The following is a 20,962-nucleotide window of genomic DNA, read 5'->3' on the forward strand; positions in this document are numbered from 1 at the left end:
TTTCTACATTTTGAACAAATATCATGGTGTGGTAATCCAATGCTGTGGTGAGGCTGTTGGTTCACAGGAATCACAATATATATATATATATATATATATATATATATATATATATATATATTATTTTTTTTACATAAGTAGTGTGTATGATGTTTTTAACATGTGGCATATACTTTTAGGGACAGGATGAAAGGGATATAGGGTTATTGGGCGAGGAAGTGTATTACTGTGTGAGTATTAATTTTAATTCCTGAGTATCTTTATTAATAATTAAAAAGCAATTTATTTATAAATATATATATACATATAATTAAAAATATATTACAGATACCTTTAGCGGCAGGATGCCAGGGGTATGGGGGTCTTGGGTGGAGAAGTGTACTAATACTCGGGTATTAATTATAATGAAAAATCATTTGAATTATATATCTATATACATATATATATATATATATATATATACATATATATATATATATATACATATATATTCATATATATGTATATATATATATATATATGCAATTATTAAAAGATGCCACTCATACCTGTAGAAATGGGATGCAAGGGATATGGGGTATTGGGTGGGGTAGCGTATTAATAGATATTACGTTTAATACCTGAGTATTCATGTTAAATAATTCAAAAACAATAAATAATAAACATATATATTATTACAAAAGTGGAAATGTTTTAACAGTCAATAATTAGATTTTAATAATTGAGTATTCATTTTTTATAATTAAAAAATGTCAACAAATATATTGTTAAAAACATTTTGCACATACCGGAATGCAAGAGATATAAGGGTATTGGATAAGGAAGTGTACTAATACTCGGGTATTGATATTAACACATAAGTATCAATTTTTAATAATTAAAATAATTTTATATATCACCGGGGAATTGGGTCGGAGGACCCACGTCGGATTCCTATGCGGTAAGCGGTGATTGTATAGTGAGCTTACGGGTTGGGAGAGACAGTTCATGCCAGTGGCAAGGATCTAAATACAACGATGTCAGCCGATGTGCTGCAAGACCGAGAAGCGGCCACAGACGAACTGTTTGACAACATCAGCGCGAATATTAGCAATAATGAACAAGGTTCAAGAAATACTGATGACAGTGATTGGAAAATGAAGTTACGTGCGTTAGAGAGGCTGATAAAAATGGAAATTTCCAAATGGTGGGAAAAGAAATCGATGCTGAAATACTTTGAGGTGGGATGAATGCCTCGTGGCTTGAGCATTTTGATAGTGCCGAGTTATGAAAAGCCCAACCCTGCGATGATGAAAAACGTGGGCTGATAGCAATATGTCAGCTTCAAGTAGATTGATGGAAATAATTATTAAATATGCAGAAATTGATAGGTTCGAACTGGAAACTAAAATTGCATCATTAATTAATGAAATATAACATTTCAACAAACAGGGTTCCATCAATAAATATCGAAGGAGATGGTTACCCGTCTAAAAAAACATGACGACACAATCAAAGCTAGAAAAATGCAGAAATTTCTATGTGACAATTTTTTTTACAAACAAGGTCAACTATTTACCTTTGCTAAGACATTTGTCATGATGAGGAGACAAAATTGGAACGAGGAATTGGATCTATTCAAAGGGACTGAGCCTGTTTCTGAATTGAGCTCAGACCCTGAAACAGAGCCTGAAGAAGGAAGAGCCAGTGTTTCTGGCCAGTTGGGAATCAAAAACTAAGAATTGTGGGTGAGCTGAATTTTTTAAGAGCAGACGGTCTGCAGTCACTCACACCCAGGACTCAAAAATCCCCAACAAACAAAGGAGTAACCAAAGAAGGTGGCAACGGAGAAAATCTTGTGGGAGACACAAAACCACTGAAGCACAGATGGAAGAGGAAGTGTGTGATCAGATGGGAATGACAGTTATCAACCTCACTGACATGGAACTGAGTGATAATGAGAGAAAGATTTTGTCATTGGGCCTTTCATTCCGCCCCAACAGGAACATAAATTATAGTGATACTCGGATTGATCTATTCATTTTTGTTAGGAAACTTAAATTGAAGAAATTATTTTTATAGAAACCGAAGAAATGTACTGTTGGTGAACACTTGACAAATTAACTTGAACAACAGAAAGGTCTGCAAATATCTGATTTACAGCCACTAGTAGAATTATTCAATCTGGAAAATGAAAGCAGCATAGAAATGAGTGTAATCGTGGAACAATAAACCATAGAATCTATGGGGTTAGAGGTTCATAGTATAAGCTAAACACTGTTCCAGCCAGAACCTCCATTTTTACCAATCACATCAATAGATGTCATAGACATTTTCAATGATTTTGTTATTAATGATGTAAAAAAGTTGTGTTCCAGGTTTGGACAGAAGAAGTTCAACAACTGGGGCAATCGTTTAAAAAAAGACTATGATGCAGTAATGAAAAAAATTGGATCAGATTCCAATGTAATCATGAGAAATTCTGAAAAGGGTGAAATGTTGTTCTTTGGCCTGTGCAGATGTATATATCTGAGGCATAGCGTCAATTGAGTGACTCCAGTTGTTACATAGAGTGTGAGAGAAAGCAATGGGACATAACAAAAGAACAATAGCACAGGGAATTGTTGATGTAGAGAGGTGAGAGCTTATTGAGCCCAGATGAATATTTGTAGCTTAGGAATGATTATCCTAGAATACCTATCATGTGTTTTATACCTAAGGTCCACAAAAGTGCTCTATAAATTCCAGGGAGGCCTATCATTGAACAAATGGGGATTTATTTGAGAATACATTGAAATATGTTGACTTTTTTATACAAGATTTCGTACATAGCTTTTCCTCATACATAGAAGACAGGTGACTTTTTGAAACAAATATGATATTCCATGGAATCATGACTATATATGATGAGATTAGGGCCCTCATTATGAACATGGCAGTCCATTCCACTCCGCCGGCGGTGGACACCGCCAACAGAGGAGCGGGCCGGACTGCCAAATAATGAACCAAACGAAACACACGCATCCCGCGCACCGCCAGGAAAGGAGTCCTGCTGATGACGGCAGAGTCCACCCACAGGCCATCGGAAAGGCCCAACCCACCCATCAAATTATGAACCACCATTCCACTTCCAGTTCTGGGGCGGGAACCACCGACACACAAAGCCAGGCGGAAAAGAAACAAATAGAAGGAAAGACTCACCAGAGTTCCACAAAATGTGCAGCGGCAGCCATGGACAGAGAGCTGCTGATCATGCCAGCCTTGCTCCTTGCCATATATCTACACGACAGAGAACGCAGACGAAGACGATGACGGTAAGTACCGCAACCTACGACACAAGAGAGGAAAGGGCAAAGTTACATACCCACCCAATCCACCCACTCTGCAACGCCCCCCAACCCTTCCCAGCAGCACAAGTCAGACACCCCACACCAAGAGGGATGCACCCGACCGAATGCAACTTCAACTTGACCATGGTACATACAATAGCCCCACACCTTAAAAAATTAAAACAAACACCAGGATGGAACTGCGTGCAGCCCAAACAGAGGCCACACAGAAACTTTAATTTGTAGCACACTGAGCAAAACAGTGCCAACAGGGCCAAGGGCAAGTCCATAAAAAGCTAATTGTCCTTGGCCACAACTGGCTACACATGACTGCCACAAGTGCCGGGTACTCCACTGAACGGGGCACCATATGGGGATCCTGGCACCTCACAGAAAAGGGGTGGGGGTTGGGGATGGGGATTCCTGACAGGAGTGGAACTTAGACTTGCGTGAGGAGGTTGGAGGCGGGGTGGGCTTCTCCTTTGAAGGAGGTGGGGGGCTGTTTGGCTCGGGTGGAGCTGGATGCTTTAGGCTCTGAGCGGGCCTTCTTCTTCACCAGAGAAGGGGCACGGGAATAGGAAGGCTGGACCGGGGTGGTCTGTGAAGTGGAAGGAGCGGAAAGGGCAAGGAGGTAGGCACGTTTTGGGACAAGACGGGGTGGGCCAGTGGGTTGGAACAGGTCTGCACAGGAGAGTAAACGTTTCTTGGTAGCAATTGGGGTGGACGTGGAGGAGGGCGTGGGAGTGGAGGCAGAGGGAGTGGATGTATGGGGTGTAGGTGTGTGTGTAGTGGGTGCAGGTGACTGCTCAGTATGCTGTGGTGTGGTGGATGTCTGATGGGTGGGTGTCTTGGTGCGTTTGTGTGTTTTGGGAGGTGGGGGGTGGACACAGTGGGAGAAGACAGACAGCTAGTGTGGATGTATGTTGGGTGGGTGTCTGCAAGTCTGGTGAGTGTGCTGCATGTGTCAACTACAGTAGAGGTGGTGAGTGCAGGTGCGGTTGTATAGGGTGCATGTATGGCTATCTGCTATTGTGGTGAGTGCAGGAAGAGGAGCAGTAACAGTGAGTGAAGGTGCAGTGCATGAAGGTGTGGATGTAGAGGGGACAGACAGGGAGGCAGAAGACGCGGGAACACTGGGGGAAGTGGACGTTGTTGTGTGTGCAGGTGACTTTTGGCAGTGTGAATGCTTGTGGTGGGAGGTGTGGTGCTTGTGTTTTGAAGTGTGCTTCTTGTGTGTTGATGTGCCTGAAAGCGGGTCTGATTGTGTGCTTTGGACGGGTGAAGGGAGTGGGGTGCTGGAAGTGGTAGAGGAGGTTGGAGGGGGGACGGAATGGCCAGTGAAACTGGCTGCCGTCCAAGAGGAGGCCAGAGCCTGAAAAGATCTCTGTAGGGCAGACACGGCACTGTGAATGCTATCCAGATAGGCACTGGTCTGCTGCACCTCAGAAGCCAGACCCTGGATGGCATTGACAATGGTTGTCTGTCCTACAGAGAAGGTTCTCAGGAGGTCAATAGCCTCCTCTGTGAGGGCAGCAGGGCTGACTCGGGCAGGGGAGGAGGTGCATGGGGCGAAGGAGCCGCCCACCGCTCTGGGTGGTCGGGCACGAGCAACTCGGTGGGGAGCAGAAGGGAGGGCGCTGATGGTATGGGTGGTGGCGGAATATCTAACGGTAGTGGTGTGTCCACTAGGGTCCGCCACCGCCAGAGGACCCCCATTGGAGGAGGTCTCAGAGTCACTACCTCCTGTGGTAGTAGCCTCGCCCGTGGAAGTCCCCTCACCCTCCCACCCACTGGTCCCCTGGGCTTCCGTTGTCTCTGCCTCAGAGGATCCGTGCGCCGCTGCCTCCCCACTTGCTGGTGCCTCAGCTCCCTCATCAAATGTTGATGCTGTACCAAACAAACACAAGAGAACAGGGATGCGGAGACAAAACAGGAGAGACACTTGTAAATAGCTGAATGCTGATACACAATGGCCAAACATACATCTACCCAGAAGACACACCTAACAGGCAGCACCGTGCACTATGCCCATGGCCATGCCCCTGACTACTGAGCAGTATACTGAGCTACACCCATCCCCTGAAATAGTACTGGAGTTGAGGTAGGTGAAACCTGACAGGGGCACCCCTACACCCTTTGGGGAACAGACAGTAGATGGACACCAGTCCAATTCCCTGCTCTAAGCACCATGAGCCCTATCGCACACACAGTCATCCTTCTAAGCTGAAGTATGGTCTGTGATTGCTCACTCCCTTGTGACTGCTGTGCAGCCTTCAAGCGCCCATCCAGGTCTGGGTATGCCACGTCCAGGATCCTTCGCATGAGGGTGGTCAGTGCCCAACGGGCACCCCTTCCACATTGGGAGGACTTCCCCAGCTGGGCCTCACTGATCTTTCGCGACCAGCATGCAAGGCCTCCCACCTCTTTCGACAGTGGGTGCTCCGCCGGTTGTAGACCCCCAGGGTCTGTACCTCCTTGGCGATGGCATGCCAATGTGCCCTCTTCTGGTGGGCGCTGACCAAGTAGGGTGACACAGAAATGGAACACAGAGGTCAGGCAGCTGCACGATGGCAACAGCTGGCAGATTGTCAACCATAGGACAGACAGTACTCCCAGACATGCAGGACAGTGGCCTGCAGAATTCCATGCACCATGGCCCATCCTGGCTCACAGGAGCACACATCTGTGGCTGGCCACGTCGCACATAGGGCGACAATAAAGGGGACAGCTTCGTAGCGTCGCTCCCCTGTTAGAGGGAAAATGGCCAGGAGGGGCCTCCGTACCTAGGGAGGGTGGTCCACCCCTGTTTATGGCCCCAAAAGGTGCGAGGAGGGAGGAGTGAGGCCAGGAGGTCCATTTAAGGGGTGACCTCGCAGGGCTGGGCCTCTTTTTCTGAAAGGCGAGCAACCGCCCACCCGCCCCTACGACATGGAAACAAGCTCAGGCATGCAGAGATGAAGAGATGGTCACATATGCGAAAGAGGTGTTTACAACATGATTTCTTTACAGGAACCTCAAAAAACGTCGCAAAGCGGAGTTACAGGGCGATCCTAAAGCTTGATAAATGATTAAAAGGCCTCCAGATGGTGATTCCTGGAGCCAAAAGGTATTCCTCAGGCTACTTGGAGCCTTTACGGCGGGGTCTGGGATGACGCGACGGCGCTCCTTAATCCCGCAAGGGACAGTTGGAATCCTGAGCAACTGTGGAGACTGGCCTGGGTCTCGCTCTGACTTGTCAGGAGCATGACAAATTGAAAAAGTGGTAAACCACAATAAAGGAACGAGCTGTAAGATGATAAGAGTGTTGGTGCAGAGAACACCAGACAGAACAGCTCTAGCTTTCTCAGGATGGGTGTCGGCCAATGTTTAAGAAACTCATCTCCGACACCGGGATCGCCCGTAAGCTAACCCAACCTGTGTAAATAATAAACTTGCGACATATTATACCCACAAAAGTTGTCCTAGCATTTATTATGTTGTATGCATGATATTGTGATAAATGCCAATTGCACACCCACTAAGGGACTAGGGGTAGCAGCGCTATGTGCAATTCACTTCATCCATTACACACACAGGAACCCCCAAACCCGGACTCACCTGTACCTCTGGCTGGCCATAGAGTCTGTCGTACAGGGGCAGGATCCCTTCCACTAGTTTCTCCAGTTCTTCCTGGGTGAAGGCCGGGGCCCTTTCCCCTACACCACGTGGGACATCCATAGCCAGAGGCAGGTGACAGCAGTGCACAGAGTGGAGTACCTGTCCGCACAAGGTCTGGGAGTCCAGTGATCAAACGATGACAAACGTGCGTACATTTCCGCAGCGGTTTGCACCGTCATTGCCGGTGGCGATCATGATATGCCAGGATTCCCCATTGGCATCCATGTTAGCCAATGAGGGTGCGAACAGCGGTCAACACCGCCGTACGCTGTGAAATCAACCGCTAGTGGTATTAGGTCACTTCCACAACGAAGGGGCAGAACTACAGTGGGCAGACATTTGCCATCACCTACGAATCTTGAAATTCCTACTACTCACAATGCTGGGCCTACTAGCCATATTAAGCACCTACGCCTCTATCCATTGAGTATATAATCAAACATGATTAACTCTGTTCCCTCCTAGTGATGTACATGTACATCTGTCAGGATGCAGTTATTGTACAGACACTACTATGAACACTGCACTGCATGTATTTAGCAAATATGCCAATGTATGTGTGCACATCGCTCCTTTTTCTTACCCCTCATAAATACCAATCCTTGTGGCGAGGAAGGGCACCATCGGTGTACAGACCACTTGTGGATATGGGGACCATGGTGGAGCGTTAGATCATTATCACTTACAGACTCACACGTGCAACTATTCAGGACCTATGTGCATTACTGGATCCTGCACTGACTCCAGGAAATCGTAATCAGCATGCCATTCCAACTGAGGTGCAGGTGCTCTCCGCACTCCATTTCCTGGCCACAGGCTCATTTCAAGTGACAGTGGGCATGGGTGCTGGTTTCTCACAGCCAGTGTTTAGCCAGGTAGTGACAAGGTTTCTGAATGCATTTGGGTAACATCTGCAGTCCTATGTGCAATTAACCCAAAGTGCTGACCTCCCTGCCATCCAGTCTGACTTCTATGCCTTTGCAAACATTCCCCATGTCATAGGTGCCATCGATGGCACCCACATAGCTATCATCCCCCCAACAGTGAGTGAACAGGTGTACAGAAACAGGAAGAACTTTCACTCCATGAACATCCAATTGCTATGTACTGCAGACCAGTACATTTCCCATGTGAATGCCATGTTTCCGGGTTCAGTCCATGATTCATTTGTTTTGAGGAACAGTAGTGTGCCACAGAAGATGAAACAACTGTAAGAGGACAGCGGGTGGATCATAGGTAAGTTTGCCTGTCACTCACTCTGACACATTGCAGAAAACCAGCCTGTCTGACTAAGGGACATTACAATGACGACTCTGTATTGACCATTTCTCTAGGCGATTCTGGCTATCCAAACTTGTGTTGGCTCCTGACACCAGTGAGGAATCCCAGAACGGATGCAGAGAGGAAATACAATGAGGCCCATGGACGTACTAGGAGGGTGATAGAGCGAACTATAGGTCTCCTGAAGACTAGATTCTGGTGTCTACATATCTCTGGGGGTTCCCTGGCCTATGGGCCTGATAAGGTGTGTAGAATAGTGGTGGCCTGCTGCATGCTGTACAACATGGCTGTGAGACATTCTATCCCCCTTTTGGCGGTGGAGGGTGCTATAGGTCCTGATCGGTTACCTCAGAGAGGTGAGGAGAGTGATGGTGAGGATGAGGAAGGGGAAGATGTCAATTCCAGGGACCAACTGATACAACTCTGCTTCCAATAACTGTGTGGGACTTAAGCCTGTAATTGTGGTTAGTGACTGGTACTGTAAGTGTGCCATGTCATATAGGGGGGATTGGTCATGATAGGCGAGACATGGACCTCTTATGCATGGTACTGACAGACAATATATGCATTCCCTCCTTGCATACTTTGAAACACACATTACCACCACCAAGCACAAATTGACAATAAAGTTGTTCCCTGCCAGTTACATCCATACTCCACCTTGTTCAACACTGAAGACAGGGGACAGTGTTACAGGTGAGAAATGTTGTTTATTGGTCGAATACAGTGAAATGTTGTATGTACAGAGATGGAAGTCGTAAGGGTTGGGTGTCCTCTAAACCGACTTGGTGGCAGCCCTGTTGGATGTCATAGGTGGGTCCATTTTGTAGTATAGTACTTTATTTAGCCCTCAGCTAAGTGTAGTTGGTGACTGGGTGGGATGGTTGCTTTGCAGTAGTAGCAGTGTCAATTGTTGGAGTGGGGCTTGTTCTTAGCTGGGTTTCCAGTGCCATATCTTGGCCTGAGACTACGTTTGGGTGCCTGCTGTGGAGCTTCTTTGGGTGGCACGGTTGGCCCTTGTGATTCCTGGGAGGGTATTTCCTGTGCTGTTTCTGCTGCTTGGGTCATCTGTTGCTGGTTGTCGAGGGCTGTTGTGGGGGCCTCTTGTCCAGTGTGGGTGTCTGACTGTTTGTTGACCAACTGCAGCAGTGCTCCAGCAATGGTGGCCATTGTGGCATTGTGTTCTTTCCACTGCTCCATGGCCTGTTGGTGTTGTTCCAGCTGCATCCTTTGACTTTGCTCCAGGGTGGACACAATCTGTGCCAACCTCTCTTGGGTATGTTGTTAGGCCCCCAATACCTATGCAATGACGCCCTGGGCTGCTGCATCCATCCGGTGTCCTACCCCCTGACCCACTGGGGCACTTGACCTTGCCCTGGACCCCTGTGCCTGTGTCCCCTGTGCAGATCTTGAAGTGCCACTTGTACTGGGGCCCTCACCTTCCTGTATGTTGGGAGTGGGAGACTGTGGCCTCTGTAGCTGTGTTCCACCTGTCTGTGCCCTGGGTTCACTGGTGGGGGTACGTGTCCCCTGGCCTGCTGGTCTTGACTGGGTGTTAGGGGTGACAGTGTTTTCCTGGGTGGGGCTGCTGCATGGTGAGCATCCAGGCCTGTGTGAGGAGCCTGCCTGCTCATCAGTGTCCAGGGGCCCTTTGCCAAGCTCTTGTGATGTGCCTCTGTCTCCTTGGAGTGTTGTGGCACTCCTTGTCCCCTCCATTAGGGCTGCATGGGTGGTGGTGCCTGTTGGGGGACATAGACATGTCTGTTTCATATGCTTGAGGGTTTGAGGTGTTCAGAACTGTGCAATTTTGTTCTGGTGTGACTTTCAGTGGCCTTCCAGGGTGCCTTTGTGAGGTGGACATTGCATTTAGTGGCAGTGGTGGGGTTACATTGTGGTGGGGGTTATTATTCCATTTTGGGTACGTGCAGGGGTGGGTGGCTGTGCACAGTAGGAGTGATGTGGGCCTGTTAGTGAGTTGTGGGTAATGCAGGGTGGTGGATGTGGTGGGTAATGGCTGGGTGGGGTGTGGGTCTAGGTTGGTGTGGGTGGGCGGTGGTGGTGCATGCATTGCAGATGTGTTATATATGGGGTAATTGTAGATGGCTTACCCGAGTTAATTCCTCCAGTGAGTACAGTGAGTCCCTCTGGGTGCAGGATGGCGAGTACCTACTCCTCCCAGTAGGTGTAGTCGGGTGGTGTTGGTGGCGGTCCTCCCCCAGTCTTCTGCACTGCGATGTGGTGCCTGGATGCTATGGCCCTGACCTTCCCCCGCAGGTCGTTCCATCTCTTGTGGCTGTCGTCCCTGGTGCGTGGATGGTGTCCCACTGCATTCACCCTGTTGACAATGGTCTGCCACAGCTCCAATTTCCGCGCTATGTGCTGCACCTCGGACCTGAATATTTTTGGCTCCACCTTCAGGATCTCGTCCACCATGGTCCTTAGCTCCCTTTAAGTGAAGCGTGGATTTTGGGGGCGGGACATGGTGAGGGTGGTGGATGGCGTCGGCACTGGGGACTGGGTATGGGTGCTCCTATGTGGGTCAATATGCGTGTCCTGTCTGCTGGCATTCTCTGTCTGGCTCTGGTGCTCTCCGTCTTCTGGTCCTAGTTTCGTTGGAAGGGATTGTGGGGTGTGTCGGGGGTGTTTTATGGTGTTCTGGATGTGTGTCAGGTGTGTGGGTGATAGGCCTAGCCAATGTGTGCACTTGCTGCTGTTGGGCCCAATGGTCGTCCGGCCTCCACTGTCCGCCAAGATGATTTGTGCATCATTATTTGGAGGGTGGGATATGGATGTGCTTGGCGGTTGCGAGGTGGTGTGGGCCTAGATTCCTGCCGACAGGGTCCTGGCGAGGAGTGGAGGTCTGGGAATTTTCGGCGGAGTTGGGTTTTTCTATCATTATATGGCGGGTTTCCATTCGCCACTGCCGGCCGCATTCTGTTCACTGCCGACACGACGGTCGACTATCTTTCCCGCCATGTTCATAATGACTGCCTAGATGTCACTTCATTGTACACTGGTATCAATCATCAACATGGCATCAGAGCAATTGAGTATTACCTTAATAAAAGACTCTGACCAGAGCCAGACCCAGGGCCTGTGCTCTGTGTAAAATGAGTATGCAAATGAGGCTAATTATAATTGGCTAAGTCAACCTACCTATAAGTACCAAGTATATGGCAAGGCATGTAGGTTTAGGGACCCCTGAGGTGCACATTGTCATTTTAAAGGCAGGCCTGCCTTGCTGGCTGCTTTTAAATTAAGGTTAAATGCAAATTCGACTTTGGAATTAAAAGTAGTTCTAAAGTCTTAAACTACCTTATTTGTATATATAAGTCACCCCTAAGGTGTGCCCTATGTGCCCATAGGGCTGGGTGCCATGTAACTATAAGCAGGGACCTTATAAACATAGTTTTATAAGCCCAGGTGAGGTAAAATCCACCAAATTTGTTTTTCCCTCACTGTAGGGAATGGCCTCCATAGGCTAGAATGGGGAGACTTTGGCCCATATTTATACTTTTTTTGAGCTGCATTTGCATAATTTTTTTACGCAAAAGCAGCGCAAACTTACAAAATACAATTGTATATTGTAAGTTTGCGACACTTTTGCACCAAAAAGTGACACAAACGCGGCACAAAAAAGTAAATATGGGCCTTTATGTTAATTGTAAATGTCTCCTTAAATAAAAGATACCTCTAGTTTGGTATCAAATTAATTGTTATAATAAATCCCACAACTTCCAGTTGTGGGATTTAATATAACTTGTTCAGGTAAAGAGTTGTAAACTTTACGTGAAAAGTTGCCAACTTCAGCCCTGCAGTGTTTTTGCTGCTTTGTTCTGATTGGCCAGCCTCTGGCAGCCTGGCCAGGCTGCCTTGATGAGGTGTGAAGTGGCCTGGCTCAACACAAAGATATGTGCCTGGGGAAGGAGATCTTCCCTAGCAGATGGAGAGGCAGGAATAGGGCAGGGCTGCCAAACTGGTCTTCAAAGACAGGGATGGACATTTGGAGCAACCCAGCACCTCCCTCACATCCTGAAAACCCAGACAATTAGGTGCCCCTCTGATTAGATTAGGAGAGGGCAAGAGAAGGGTGTAGTTAAGATTTATAGCCACACCAGTGGGGTGGCTCAGCCAGATGTAACCTCTAAAAATCACTTTCAGCCATGATAGATTTTTTATGAATGTTGCTCCCTAGGATTGATTTTTGCCACACTTCCCAGGAAGTGGTCATCACAGGGGAAAGGACCCTGCACCTGATTGGAGAACCAGGATCCCCCTGTTTTTCACCCAGGAGCAAGGATAATACTGGCAGACCTGCACCCACACCTCAGATCCCTACCAGATCCAACAAGGAAGAACTCCCCTGCTGGACCCCTGACCTGCACCTTGACACTGCACTCTGGAGGACGGCACCAGGTGCACACTTGGGCTTCACCACAAGAAGGAATTTGCCTGGCTTCAACTGGTTCAAGGAGGGACTCCCTGTTTGCTACAGGTTAAAACCTGCTAAGCAGAGTTCCCTGCACCAACCCCTGAAGAAACTGACCAGCTGACCACTGTCCAGTGGCCAAAAAGGAGTTTGCACCAGGTGCATTCTGGGAGTTGTAGTCTGCACCATCAATTAGCATCTCAGAGCTTCATGAACCTTGGGGTGAGCTGTGGACCTCAAAAGAACCTTAAAGGAACATCTGGAAGAAGATCCAGAAGTTGAGGCAACTTTTGGAAAAAAACTCCATAAAGGGACTGCTCCATCGTGGCAACTCTAGCCGGCTTGCCTCAACCGTGACCCAGCCTGACTTGCAGGTTCATCCCAGTGAAGAAAATCTCTGAAAAAGTGATAATGTCCGAACGTAGGAAGTTGACCGGGACCTCCCAGGCAGTGTATCCAAAAAGGGCTCCAGGGACATCAGATCAAGATTCAGGTTTGCCCCAGTCGAAAGATTTTCATCTGGTAAAAATGACTAAGTCCGCAGGTAAAAAGCTCCACAGAGGGCAACTGCAACGCGTATCCAAGGAAGAGTTCCAGGAGGTTGGATTGGACTGGCAACTTGGTACCGCTGAAAAAAATCTCCAGAAAAATGACTAAATCCGAAGGTAAACTTTTAACCAAGGCCTCCAGGGAGCTGTAGCCGAGCAGGGCTCCATTGCGGTCAGCCTCAAAGTTTGACTTTGCCCCGGTCAAGGTGCGACCAGATGACCAGATTGGCGCTATTTGTTTCTAAGTGCTGAAAAGCACTACTTCTTTAAAAAATCATATCTCTGGTTCCCCTTACCCGATTTTAATCATTTCCGTGTCATCTTAAAGATAAAAATAAAATCTATATTTATAAATTTGTGTTGGATTTTTATTGTGTTTTTTGTTTTACCTATTTACTGTTTTGTGATTTTTAAATACTTTACACATATGTCTCCTAAGTTAAGCCTTGCCGCTCGTTGCCAAGCTACCAAGGGTTGAGCTAGGTTTAATTTACTGAAACCGAACTGGACCTAAGTGGAGGTTAGTGGCCTACTGCTAAGTGTAGGTACTTACCTGCCGTTACCAATAACCCATTTTCCAACAGCGAGGGAATGCTATAAGCACCTGTTTCGCCCCCAGCTTGTCGTATTTGCATATGGGCTGCTGGGAGGAACTGGTGCTCATGGGAGATTTGACACCTTATGACATGGATCGAATCATATGTCGGCTGCATTACATTGATGATATTTTTGTAATCTGCCATGGCACTTTAGAATCGGCTTCCAATTTTGAGAGAACGATCAATTACAATGATCTAAATCTGCATTTCTCAGAGCATGTTATTAAGAGTCAAGTAGAATTTTTAGATCTCCAGGTGTATTTGTGTAAATAAGTTGTAATCAAGATTATTTAGGAAACCAACAGTGGGAAACTCTCTGCTTCATGCTGACAGTTTCCATTCCTGGCACATGATTAATAGCATTCCTTATGGGATATTGCTTAGGGTACAGTGAAACAAAAGTGATAGGGTGGATTGGGAAAAAAGTAAGAAATAAACAATAGATAGATTTAAACAGAGAGGTTAGAATCCAAGTGTTTTGGAAGCAGCCATATTAAAAGTAGAGGGCAACAGTCGGGAATCCATATTGTTTACACAAGAGAAACAGAAAATGCATCATGATTCCCAAGTGAGAAAGATCACCACATACAATGATGAGCAGAAAGATTTAAGAACTATTTTGAACAAACATTGGAACTTGTTGAGAGCAGATCCCATAATTGGGCCCATCATATAGGGAAGTCCTCAAATTACCTTTAGGAAGACAAGGTCTATGAGAGATGCATTAGTATCCAACAGTCCAGTAGTGAGAAGACCCCCTCTTGGTTAAGTGGAGAGAGTTTCCACAAATGTCGGAGGTGCGAAGCCTGTAAGTGTGGAATTGATATGGATAAAGTGGAATCACCTTTCAAAATTGGAACAATCAAAATAAAGGGTCCCTATCATTGCAAAACAGATTTTGCTGTCTATGTACTTAAGTGTGAATGTAGTCTACGATGTGTGGGCAGCACACAATTGCAGGTGCGTAGACCAATATTGCAACAGTTAAGGGCAATAGTCACCAGGGGCTTTACTTATCCAGTGGCCAGACACATTGCTGAGTTTCACAATGGAGATGAAAAAGGTTTGAGATACATTGTAATTGATTGACTCCCGGTTCATCAAAGAGAAAGAAACAGAGAACTGAGATTGAGGCAACTTGAGTGTAGATACATAATAAAATTAGACACCAAAATTCTCAAATGTTTGAATGTTGAGGAAGAATTATGTACTTTTTAGCCTTTCTACAATACTAGAAGATAAGTGAGATCTGCACTGAATTCTAAGAGTCCATTCACTTTTGATTATGTGAGGCGTTTAGTGTTCCCTGGGTAATTTGAGAATATCTTATTATGGAAATATTTGTAGCAGTTAAAAAATTTTTTGATCATGTGCAATATGGAATTTTTTGTAGTTGAGCTCAATTACCTACTAGGGAATGACACTTAGGGGGTCATTCCGACCCTGGCGGTCGGTGTTAAAGCGGCGGCCAACCCGCCAACAGGCAGGCGGTCAAAAAAATTGAATTCTGACCCTGGCGGGAACCGCCAACACTGCCCGCCACTTTAACACTCTGACCGCCACGGCGGGGCAGACAATGGACCGCCCACCCTATCACGACCCACCAATCCGCCACCTTTTCCGGGGCGGGAGCCCCGCCGATAAAAACACGGCGGAAACAGATCACGAACGGGAAAACGCTCACCTCTATACACTCCACGAGGAATCTGGACAGCATGGAACCCGAATTAAACATCCTACCAGCGATTGTCTACCTGCTCCTCTACCAGGAGCACGTACGCCGCCGCAGGAGACAACGGTGAGTACTGCACCTACGACACAGGGGAGGGGGGAGGAGAAAAGATTACGGGCACACACATACGCGACACCACCCCCCCCCAAATCCCCACAAACCAATGCAGAGCAACAAGTCAGATTTACACCCCCCAAACCTCCCAGAATAATTCAAAGACAAAATAAAATGATCATTAAAATAGAAGTATATTAAAGCATATTTGAACTGAAGTGAAATATTAGATTATTAAAACAAATAAATCACAACATGAAGAATATGAACATAGTCCAAAAGTCCGGCACATATTGGCTACATGCCATTGTCCATGGGCCAATGTGCATAAACACATGGGCAAAGCCCACACACGAAACCCGATTCCATTGGAGAGAACACTGCTGGGGCATCAGATAATAAAACCACAGGCACCTCAGGGGGAAGGGAAGGGGGGGCACCTCAGCCACATGAGTCCACGACGCCAGATCCACGAGGGGCCTCCATGCCCACTGTACCATCCTGGGGAGTGCAAAGCCACAGTCTCACAAGTCTCTACAGTGGGTGGATTGCCCACTGTACCATCCTGGGGAGTGCAAAGCCACAGTCTCACAAGTCTCTACAGTGGGTGGATTACCCACTGTACCATCCTGGGGAGTGCAATGCCACAGTCCCACAAGTCTTTTCAGTGGGTGGATTGACCACTGTACCATCCTGGGGAGTGCAAAGCCACAGTCTCACAAGTCTCTACAGTGGGTGAATTGCCCACTGTACCATCCTGGGGAGTGCAAAGCCACAGTCTCACAAGTCTTTTCAGTGGGTGGATTGCCCACTGTACCATCCTGGGGAGTGCAAAGCCACAGTCCATCTGGTGGATTACAGACTCCACTGGTTATGGAGGAGGCATGGTGCCCAGAGTGCTTCGTGAAGCCCTGCCCGACACAGATCCGGCCCTGCCAATGGGCCAGCGGTGCTTGAGATGAAGGCCCCAGCGGAGCGGTGCTTGAGATGAAGGGCCCAGCGGAGCAGTGCTTGAGAGGAAGGCCCCAGCAGAGCGGTGCAGAGACGGCGGGGCCCAGCGGAGCGGTGCTTGACAGGAAGGGCCCAGCGGAGCGGTGCAGAGACGGCGGGCCCCAGCGGAGCGGTGCTTGAGATGAAGGGCCCAGCGGAGCGGTGCTTGACAGGAAGGGCCCAGTGGAGCGGTGCTTGAGATGAAGGGCCCAGCGGAGCGGTGCTTGACAGGAAGGGCCCAGCGGAGCGGTGCAGAGACGGCGGGGCCCAGCGGAGCGGTGCTTGAGATGAAGGGCCCAGCGGAGCTGTGCTTGAGAGGAAGGCCCCAGCGGAGCGGTGCAGAGACGGCGGGGCCCAGCAGAGCGGTGCTTGAGATGAAGGGCCCAGCGGAGCGGTGCTTGACAGGAAGGGCCCAGCGGAGCAGTGCTTGAGATGAAGGGCCCAGCGGAGCGGTGCTTGACAGGAAGGGCCCAGCGGAGCGGTGCAGAGACGGCGGGGCCTTGCGGAGCGGTGCTTGAGAGGAAGCCCCCAGCGGAGCGGTGCTTGACAGGAAGGGCCCAGCGGAGCGGTGCAGAGACGGCGGGGCCCTGTTCAGCGGTTCTCCTCACGGCGGGGCCCTGTTCAGCGGTGCTTCTCTTGGCGGGGCCCTGTTCAGCGGTTCTTCTCACGGCGGGGCCCTGTTCAGCGGTTCTTCACACGGCGGGGCCCTGTTCAGCGGTGCTTCTCTTGGCGGGGCCCTGTTCAGCGGTTCTTCTCACGGCGGGGCCCTGTTCAGCGGTTCTTCTCACGGTGGGGCCCTGTTCAGCGGTTCTTCTCACGGCGGGGCCCTGTTCAGCGGTTCTTCTTACAGTGGGGCCCTGTTCAGCGGTTCTTCTCACGGCGGGGCCCTGTTCAGCGGTGCTTGTCTTGTGTTCCTAGGGAACCAGATCTGGGCAATCATTCCTGCTCAGTCGCCATCCGACCTATCGCTTGCGGGGCCCTCCTGTGTTAGACTCCTGGGCCCGTGGGTGTCCTCCGTCACACCCCAAATGGGGCTGGTGGGGCCCTCCTGGGCAGCTCGCCTGCTGCCGGACTTCTTCGCCCTGCTGCCCTTGCCCTCCTTGGACGAATCTCTGGGGCCCTTGCCTCCCTTGGAAGTATCTCTGGGGACATTGCCCTCCTTGGACGAATCTCTGGGGCCCTTGCCTCCCTTGGAAGTATCTCTGGGGCCCTTGCCTCCCTTGGAAGTATCTCTGGGGCCCTTGCCCTCCTTGGACGAATCTCTGGGGCCCTTGCCTCCCTTGGAAGTATCTCTGGGGACATTGCCCTCCTTGGACGAATCTCTGGGGCCCTTGCCTCCCTTGGAAGTATCTCTGGGGCCCTTGCCTCCCTTGGAAGTATCTCTGGGGCCCTTGCCCTCCTTGGACGAATCTCTGGGGCCCTTGCCTCCCTTGGTGGATGGGCCAGGTGACGGTGCAAGGCTGGTGTCCTTGGGGACAGCCGTCTCAGGCCTGTGGCGCCGGCCCTTCACTTTTTTGCTTCTTTTCCCAGGGGGTGGGCTGGCTGTCCCCTTGCTGCTGGCCGATGTTCCTGCCCTAGGAGCTGGTGGACTCCAATAGCCCTGAACGATGGTCCTAGTAGGTGCTGAGGTGCTGGTTGGACTCTTACGAGATGGAGGGGGTGGGTCAGTTGTTGGAAAGAGGTCAAGGTTGGAAAGGAAAATCAATTTCGAAAGACAGGGACTGGTAGTTGTAGTGGGTATGGGAGTGAAGGAAGAGGATGTGGTTGTAGGAGAGTCAAGTGTTCTGTCTTTGGGTGCAGGTGCTTGTGACGGAGGCTGTCGTGAGGTGGATGGCTGTTGGGTGGGTGGCTGCCTGCGTTTGTGTGGTTTGGAAGAGGGGGTGACAGACACACTGGGAGAGGACACAGGGGACGTGTAAATGGTAGTGGGGGTGGTGACTGCACGTGTGCGGACTGTTCTGGTGGGTGTGGTGGTGATGGACGTACTGTCTGATGGTGATGTGCATGCAGGTGTGAGTGGAGACGTCACAGGGAGGGAGGAGGGAGACGAGGAGGAGGGGGACACAGTGGAGGCAGTGGGTGTTGCTGTGTCTGCATGTGGATGTTGGGTGAATGCTTGTGTGATCTGTGGTGCTTATGTCTGGATGAGCTGCCCTTGGGTGTTGATGTGTGTGCAGGCGGTCTGTAGGTGTGTCTGGGATAGGCAGAGGAACAGGGGAGTGGGACTGGGTTGAGGAAGTTGGAGGGGGGAGGCTAGACACAGGGACAATTGCTGCCGTCAGTGCTGAGGCCAGAGCATTGAACGATCGCTGATGGGCAGCCTGACCCGAATGAATGCCCTCCAGGTATGCATTGCTCCGATGCACCTCCCTTTCCACCCCCTGGATGGCATTCAAAAGGGTAGACTGCCCAACAATGAGCGTCCGGAGGAGGTCAATGACCTCCTCACTGAGGGCAGCAGGGGTAACTGGGGCAGGACCTGAGGTGCCAGGGGCGAAGGAGATGGCCGGCTTCCTGGCCGAGCGGGCACAGGGCGAAAGCTGAGGGGCTGCTGGGAGGGCGGAGCTGGTGCGCTGGGTGGCGGCTGTACCTGTTTTTGCGGTGGGCACGGATGGTGCCGCCACCACAAGGGAGCTCCCTTCCGAGGACGTGTCGGTGTCGCTGACGTCTCCACGGGTCCCCGTTGTGGAGCCCCCCTCGCCCTCTGTCTCACTGGTTAAGTCCGAGTCGGTTGCAGGGCCCTACGGGCCCATGTGAGATGTAGCTCCCTCGTGCGCTGATGCCACTTCTCCTCAGCCTGATTATGCTAATGCACACATGAGCAGGAAAACCAAACAATAAGGGGGGGGGGAGAGAAGAAAGAAAGACATGTTGAGTGCATGCATTGGCAGCACCGTTGGCAGAGAGGACAGACACAGAAGCCCCCATAACTACGCCGCTCACTCGGGGTACACTACTCAATTATTGTGACTTGGCCTACAAGTCTATGGACGACAAATGCACACATAGGCGAGCCCGGGCCATGGATAGCTGTACTTAGCACCCTACAGAGGTGGGGGGCGGGGGCACAGGGCCATGTCTAACGGAGGGGCCTAGCCTACAGAAACCACCCTGGCCTAGAGATAGCCACAGCCCTCCTCCCCCACCCAGACGCCTCCACTGTGCGGTAATATAGCAGAATGTGCTGATACTCACCCCCTTGTGTCTGCTGTGATGTCCTCACGCGCCCATCCAAATCGGGGTAGGCCACCGCCAGGATCCGGGACATCAGGGGGGTCAATTGACGACTGGCACCCCTCCTACGTTGGGAGGCCATCCCCAGCAGAGCCTTGGCGGTCTTTCTACTCCCGCGGTGGATGTCCTCCCACCTCTTGCGGCAGTGGGTGCCCCGTCTGTTGTGGACCCCCGGGCCCGGACGTCCTTGGCGATGGCACGCCAAATGTCGATCTTCTGATGGGCGCTGACCTATGTGACATGGACAGGGTGGAAAAAGAAATATCATCCCTTTTCTGCATGGTCGATGTGAGTGGCTCCCCCTCCCCAACCTTGCCATGTGGCACATGCTCTCATCTGTCGTGCATTGCTATCCTCATACGCTCCCCTCCCCACCATCTTACATCCACCCCACTCAACACAGGCATAGCCCATACTACGTGCTCCCAGTGTACTTACCTGTTGGTCTGGAGGACCGTAGAGTAGCGCATACTGGGGGAGGACCCCATCAACGAGTTTATCCAATTCCTCAGATGTGAAGGCAGGGGCCCTTTCCCCAGTTGCAGCAGCAATTGTCTCTTCCAGACCGAGTTCACAGCAGCACTTGCAGTATAGGTCCTCTCCTGTGGATGATCAGGTCTCGAGTGATTAAGCAGATAGAAAATGGCGGTCACGCCCGCGGCGATGCGTACTGCGAGCGCCGGCGCACATCGTCATTGGCTCCTGAGACCCATAGGGTTCTATGTTAACCAATGCTGCTTTGCGCCGTGGTCTTCGACCGCCTACCGCCACGGTGTGCCACACCAGTGCATTGACCTCACATCCCATTGTCACACTTCACAGGTCAGGCAGCCGCCATTTCAAGGGCCCACATGGCTGAATTTCTACGGCGTCACACAGGCCTAGGCCTTGCATTGCCACTCATACAAGCCATTCAATGCATAGCGAATCGTGTACTGTGCAAGCTGTGGTTACGTACCTGTGGGTTGCTTGACTCTGTGCTCCATGTTGTCCTTCCTAGGCACCGTCCGCTGGGACTTGCGAGGAGATGGAGGAATCCTCCCGTGAACAGACCGCTGGTGGACCTGTCGACAATGGAAGAACGACATGTCATACTGACATACAGACTTGACCGAGCCACTATACATGAA

Source organism: Pleurodeles waltl, chromosome 6 (genome assembly GCF_031143425.1).
Source record: "Pleurodeles waltl isolate 20211129_DDA chromosome 6, aPleWal1.hap1.20221129, whole genome shotgun sequence".
Lineage (NCBI taxonomy): Eukaryota > Metazoa > Chordata > Amphibia > Caudata > Salamandridae > Pleurodeles > Pleurodeles waltl.